The following is a 7,535-nucleotide window of genomic DNA, read 5'->3' as shown; positions in this document are numbered from 1 at the left end:
GCGTCTAGTTTCCCTTCCTGGAGAGTAACTTTGCTGAGCGGTGCGCGATGACGTCATCGCGCACCGCACAGCAAAGGTCCTCTCTACGAAGGGAACTAGACTCATAGCGTCTAGTTTCCCTTCGTGGAGAGGACCTTTTGCTGTGCGGTGCGCGATGACGTCATCGCGCACCGCTCAGCATTCAAGCGGCGCTTTTAATGTACAGGGGGCGTAATTGACCACGCCCCCTATATTAGGCCACGCCCCATTTCCTGCCCGGGGCGCTGAGCGCCCTTGAACCGGCCCTGCTGACACATTGTCTAGGGTGTACCACTGTGGCACTGACAATGTGCACTCCCGCAGGTTGTCAGTGACATACTCTGTCGACCTTACATGCAGAGCTGATGGGGGATGTCATTGCCATTGCCTCATCTGCATTGACTTATGCGGAGATACCTATTCAGGTTTTTTTTTTTTTGGAAGGAAATTCTTGCTTCTTTCATAAAAGGGAACATATAAATATTTTTCTGTTTAAGAAGGATTTTATTGTATGTTATTTATGGATATAGTTATTAATTATCGGGTCTTAGACCCCATAATTATCATTTCTTTTTGTCTCTATTCATGGTAATACTAAATCATGATTCGTCTGAATGTATTAAAATACACTCTGAGGGGTATTAGTAATAAAGGGATTGCAGTTGCAATCCTTTCACTACTTCTTCAGGAGCTACGTGCAATACTGCGGCCTAACACCATCTTCAGATGGTGTTTAGCTACAGGGTCGAGCTCCGTAATGCGCCACATTCCGGAACTTGGTAACTTCAGCTCAAAAGCAGCTCTCATAAAAACCTATAGGGGTGCTTTTTGAAAGCAATATGGGAGAATGCAGCAGCTATCTCTAATATCTGCTTTGGTTCCCAGCTATTTACATTCGGGGCGTACTTATTATTTGCAGGTATACCCCCAACAAGTTGTAACCACACCCTCTCCAGGGGGGCCCCCCGGGAAGTTCCTGTACCGGGGTCCAAGATTTCTCTTGACAACCCTGCTCTAATGTTCGCACACTAGGTCTGCAGCTACATTACTGTTCATAGGCTGAATGCTAGCCCTGGCTTACTGAGCAGGTCCACACCTTGACACCCGACCAGGTAGGCAGCATGGTAAATCAGCCACTACGTGTGGTTTAATGTGAATAAAATTGTGCTACTGTGTGGCGTAATATGTATTGGAGGTATTATTGTGTGGACACAGCCCTTCCTTGTGAGACCACACCCCTTTATTTGTGCACTATCCCTTTATTAAGTATGGGTGGGAAGGCGCAAATTTATAGTTTGCAGGTGGGCGCCGAACACCCTAGCACCGGCCCTGGATCCATGTTTCAGTTATTATCCTGCATATTTCTCTCTGTGCCTAAAACCAGGGTCGGACTGGCCCACAGGAGTAGAGAGGAAGCCCCTGGTGGGCCTGACTGCCTGAGGGTCCATCTCCTCTTCTAGGGATCAGGTTCCAGACTGAGTATTTGAATTATACATTACACATATGTTACTTTATGCTGCACGGGACTATGGTGTATGTTCTACAGTGTATTGCTGTTATTAATCTGGTACATTATAATGCATGCACCAGCAGCATTTACTGTATTTTACCAGACCCTCCAACATGACCCTTCCCACCAGGTAAAAATTGCTGTGCTCCTGGATTTCACACCCAATTTATGATTGCAAGCACCTGTATTAAACTATGATAGGGGGGGGGGGGGGGTATGGGCATCCGCGACCAATGGTGTCAGGTGTAAAGGAACCAGAATAGTATTAAAATCTCGTAATTTTCATATAAAAAATATATCAAAAAAATATATATATAAAAATATAGATTTTATTCTACATAAAGACACAGATTTCTAAAACCATGAACAAAATATATATAGAACACCTGTATGATATACCATTCAGATGAAAAAGATACAGAGTAATTAAAAGGCAAAAAAGGAAAAATATAAAAAAAAAATGTAAAAAGCATGGAAAGGTGCTTATCTTTTGTATGGAGGTCAGTCTAGGGAGCAATCATGGAGCAAACAACGCGTTTCGTCCATCAAGACTTCATCAAGGGTTGTAGTGTGCTGGGACATGTCGTATATTTATACTCACATTGATTATGGGATTGATGTGACCTCTCTTCCTCCTATAGGAGTGTCTTGAAATCATTTATTGCTAATAAATAATAATAACTAAATGTGCAGTAAGTGTTTACTAGTGTAGTGTACAAAAGTGCTATTGTGCTATGTATTTTTTAAAAATGAGTGTTTACAAGACCATAAATAAGCTCAGAATAACGGAGGTATTTCATATGTCCATGCTTCTGGAATGTGATTGCGGGAAGAAATATGTAGGAAAGACTAAACGACAGTTGAAGCTACTGTAAGAATCCAAGAGCTCGTACACAACATCAAGAATAAGGTGGAAACACATGCCGTGCCTAAATATTTCTTATTACACCACAATTCTATTCTGGAAGCCTTGACTTTCAAAGCCATTGAACATGTGAAACTAGGCGAAAGAGGCGGCGATCTTGCCAACAAGCTGTCGAGAAGGGAAATGTATTGGATACTTCCAGCTGAAGATGCTTCATCCGTCTGGCCTCAACGAAAGCTACGAAATTGCTCCCTTCCTTTGAATTATCTTTTTTCCTTTCAAATTATCTTTCTATTCTTCTCCCTATAAGATCTTATTAAAGCTCTTTGGTTCACTTGTCTTGTGGTTTTCTCTTTATAGCATTTTGGGTACCTTCCTTTTTGACAAAAAAAAAATGTGTGTTAAGATATAGTACAGCCATACCAGAATGGAAAATGCCCGCCCTCGTCCGATCGTGGAAGACAAGCATTTGATGGGCCCAGCTAGTACCAGGGAGGGAGACCACCTGGGAACACTGGGTGCTGTAGAATGTAGAATGGTCACACATTGGACTCTCTATTCACACCTCTTAATTTCTTGCAAACACTATCCAGAGGGTCACTCTATAATATATACGTTTTATATACTTTTTTCATATACATAAAATGATAACTATATTATTCACTTATATCATATAATATACCTTTTATGGCACTTTTTCACACATTTCGTTTAATAGTTTTATATCTGGATCTATAAATATCAGTTTTACCTGAGAATTAAATATTAATTTTGAGATATATAAATCATTACATGTCACTTTTTAAATATAGCACTGTTTATTTAAGTATATTTCTATTAAAAGATAAATATGTATACTCCCCCTTTTATCTTTTTTCTTTTTATATAACCACCGTAATAATGTGTCTAATTCTAAATCTCCTTTTGTTTTTTGTTTTTATGATGAATGTATTATACAACCAAGAACAGCGTGATACATCATTTAAATATTTTGAACTCTTCAAAGATGGCTACCGATACAAGTAAAAGTAGTCCCCAGAGGAAAAGACTCTGCTAAAATGGTGTCCAGACTATCCCTATATCACTGGAAAGAACTATGTCATGTAATGAGACTTCCCGGAAAAGCTTCTGATATCTGCAATATGGATACCACAAGACCGGAAGTGATTCCGATGCAGTTCACGTGCGTTCCAAGGAACCGGCACACACGAAAGCGCTCTGTGAACCCACATGACCGTAAGTGACTCCGATGCGATTCACGTGCGTTCCAAGGAAACAGCACACACGCAAGCACTCTGTGAACCTCCAACCACCTTCAGGAGGATGGGCGCATGTGCAGTTCAAGTTTACCGCGACAAGAAGTGTGGCTAAAATAGACATATGAAATACCTCCATTATTCTGAGCTTATTATTGTCTTGTAAACACTCGTTTTTAAAAATACGTAGCACAATAGCACTTTTGCACACTACACTAGTAAACACTTACTGCACATTTAGTTATTATTATTTATTAGCAATAAACGATTTCTAGACACTCCTATAGGAGGAAGTGAGGTCACATCAATCCCATAATCAATGTGGGTATAAATATACGACATGTACCAGCACACTACAACCCTTGATGAAGTCTTGACAGATGAAACGCGTTGGTACTCCATGATTGCTCCCTAGACTGACCTCCATACAAAAGATAAGCACCTTTCCATGCATTTTAAAAAAAAATTTGATATTTTTCCTTTTTTGCCTTTTAATTACTCTGTATCTTTTTCATCTGAATGGTATATCATTCAGGTGTTCTATATATATTTTGTTATGGTTTTAGAAATCTGTGTTTTTATGTAGAATAAAATCTATATTTTTATATATATTTTTCCTTATATATTTTTTATATGAAAATTACGAGATTTGAATACTATTCTAGTTCCTTTACACCTGACACCATTGGTCGCGGATGCCCATATTCCCCCCCCCCCCCCCCCCCCTAACATACATTAACTATTCAGCAGCTTACCACTGCTGGTTTATTTAAGGGCCTGCAGACATCCTTTGAAGCGAGGGTGTGTCAATTATTGGACAGACTTTATAGCTATATAATATAGTGAGTCTCCCACAAGTGGTGCTGGTTTTTCCTTTTTTGTCTACCTGTATTAAACTAATTAATTAATTAATGAGAAATGTGTTTAAACCATACTTGCCTACCTGACCCTCTCCATGAGGGAGAAAATGCTCTGTTCCTGGACTTTCCTGGTAATGTATGATTGCCATCACCTGTGGTGAGCTAGGTAATTGATAAAAAAGGTGTTTCACCACAGGTGATGGCAATCACACATTACCAGGAAAGTCCAGGAACAGAGCATTTTCTCCCTCATGGAGAGGGTCAGGTAGGCAAGTATGGTTTAAACACAGGTGACTTCAATCATAAATTAAGTCATAAGTCCAGGACCTGAGCATTTTATACTTGGTGGAAGTTGGAGGATATGCTTTACTATACTATTTACTCCCTAATGGTTAACTAACCTTTTCTGGCAGTTGGCCACATCTCCTCTGGAGACTGACTACACCCCTAAACATGGGCCCCTATAACTGCATTCCCCAGGGGGGCCTTTATGCCCCAGTCCAACACTGCCTAAATCTCATTCAGTACATTTACTGTTCATAATTTGCTGCTGTGAGCTTTTGTTTTATATTTCACCATTTATACAGGAATTAATTGTATCTTTAAATATACTGTTACTTTGATAATTAGTAATTAGTTCTATCCCTCCCTTATTTTATTAATAAGTATTGTATCTAAAAATGTATTGCAGGTAATTGCTTAAACATCTATTACTACACAAATGAGTAAATAGTATTCAAGCTGTATGGATCCAGTCTTGGCGACCCGGTCAGTGTCCCATGGGTAACACCAGCTGATGCAGTTCATTTACAAGAGATGAAATTTATCAACATGTTCATTTTCCTTCCCAGCAGACTGGATTAAGCCTTCAGGGGTCCCGGGTCACTTAAGAAAGGGTGGTTCAGGGGCAGATTGGGATGGAAAACCAGCCCAGGAAATTTTTGGAAGCAGCCTTAGTGGAGGTGAGGTTTATTGAGGGGTGAGTTCTGTCGATGTAGTTGCGGCTGTCCCAGGCTGGTTTTCCATTCTAATCCATTTTCCGCTGCAGTTGTGCCTGCGACTTTATTCTAATGCTGATGAAACCCCTCCCCTGGGGAACATCTGTGCATCCAGTGAAGGAAAAGAAACAGACAGGCAGAAGGAAGAGACAGAAGAAAGAAACAGAAAGGAAGAAAGGATAGAAAGACAGAGGGCAGAGACATGGCCAGACAGGAAAGAGAGAGACAGAAGGAAGGCACAAACAGAAGGAGAGACGAGCAGAAGGAAGGGACAGTCAGACAGAAGAAAGATAGAGGACAGCTGCTGCTGGAAGTGCTGCTGCTGATGGTGGAGCCTGGACGCAGGCAGAATTGTCCTGGTAGTGAAGGAATTATGGCTGGGGGCCCCTTGTGCTAGGAGGGCCCGAGATTCTTATCGCCTGGGCCCCCTCCTAATCAAGCATTGCTTCCCAGACAGTATAAAGAATTGAAGGATGATACATAATCAGTTTGTTAAATAATAAACTTCTTTGCTAGAGCTTTTCAAATAAATATTTATCCTTATTGTTGTTATATGAATACAAATAGTGCTTTCCCTTTTTTTCTTTCATAGTTTCTACTTTAGGGTTTATTTCAGTATCCATTTTGACAGCTGCAGTTTGGTTCCCTTTTATGGACCAGCGCTAATACTGTATTTTCTGTCTTCTACCCTGTAAAATATTCAGGGATTAATTGTATCTTTAATTATACCCTCTGTATGTGTCGCCAGCAACAGCATAGAAGGGCACATCTGTAGGGGGGATCGCATTTTTGCACAGAAATGGTGCTAAGAACCTCAATTTTACTTCATGATAAATTGTAGAGTTTATTGTAATTGTTCTGATTATTAGTGTTTGTGTGAATTAAGGGGTCTATTTACTAAGCCTTGGTTAGAGATAAAGTGCACGGAGATAAAGTACCAGCCAATCAGCTCCTAACTGCTATGTCACAGGCTGGGTTTGAAAAATGACAGGAGGTGATTGGCTGGTACTTTATTTCCGTGCACTTTATCTACATCAAGGCTTTGTAAATAGACCCCTAAGTCTTCTAAATCAGGAAAAGACTATCGGCATAGAATGTTGTAACCCTGATTAATGGGTTAAAGTGCTTTATCTGAGGTAAAAGTTGCTGTAATTGAAGTGATAACTCTATACTGAGAGAAACAAAAGTGAAATTTTAATTTAAAAATGGTTAATTTAATGTATTAACACCTCAGATGATTATAAAGGTGTGTGTGTGTGTGTGTGTGTGTGTGTGTGTGTGTGTGTGTGTGTGTGTGTGTGTGTATATATATATATATATATATATATATATATAGACATATACTTTTTTCTTTTTTCCAAATGTCATATTAATGCTTTAATTATTTACAGTTGACTGATAAGTACCATTAACTGTATATACACAATTGTGCAAGTGACTGGGAGAGCATTCTAGCAACTCCTCTCTCTCCTAGCTGTCAATCACCCAGTGGGGTGATTTCCAGTGGGAGGGGCCTGTCACCCAGAGTGAGATGGGGTGATTGCCAGTGGGTGGGGCCTTACCTCACTGCAGGGTATAAAAGAGCTGTCAGTTACAACTGACATCCACACTGGTGTTCCCTCCCTCCCGTGCTCACTCTCCCTCCTGTGACCTGGCTGGCATTGCTGTAAATATCAGGCTGCAGACATGCTGCCAGGGACAGGAGGAGTGGGGTTGATGCCAGTGAGGGAGTCAGGTCCTGCTACAGGGGCTGCATGCTGCAGATGGTTACCTGTAGACAGAGCTGTACAGATGGTGAAGGCTATGGCAAAAGTGGGTAGAGCCAGCACCGAAAGTGGCGGTGATTGACAGCTGTGCAGAGCTCTCCACACAGCAGGGCTGATGGCGATAGAACTCCTTCCTGACCTGCTACCATTGAGGAGGAGGAGTACAACCCTGGGACTTGGCTGTGGTGAGAAAAGTTCCCCAATGCACACACACAGCATACTTGGGCAGAGCAGTAAGCAGGGGGAGCAGCTTGGAGACTCA

General features: G+C 41.0%; 1 pseudogene; it reads left to right on the top strand.

Annotated features, from left to right (window-relative positions):
- Positions 1–2,802: 2,802 nt before the first annotated feature.
- Positions 2,803–2,923, top strand: LOC134946337 (5S ribosomal RNA; annotated as a pseudogene).
- Positions 2,924–7,535: the final 4,612 nt, after the last annotated feature.

The sequence above is a fragment of the Pseudophryne corroboree genome, chromosome 7 (assembly GCF_028390025.1).
Source record: "Pseudophryne corroboree isolate aPseCor3 chromosome 7, aPseCor3.hap2, whole genome shotgun sequence".
In the NCBI taxonomy this organism is placed as follows: Eukaryota; Metazoa; Chordata; class Amphibia; order Anura; family Myobatrachidae; genus Pseudophryne; species Pseudophryne corroboree.
Note: the sequence above shows the minus strand (reverse complement) of the source record. Positions and strands in the feature narration are given on the sequence as shown.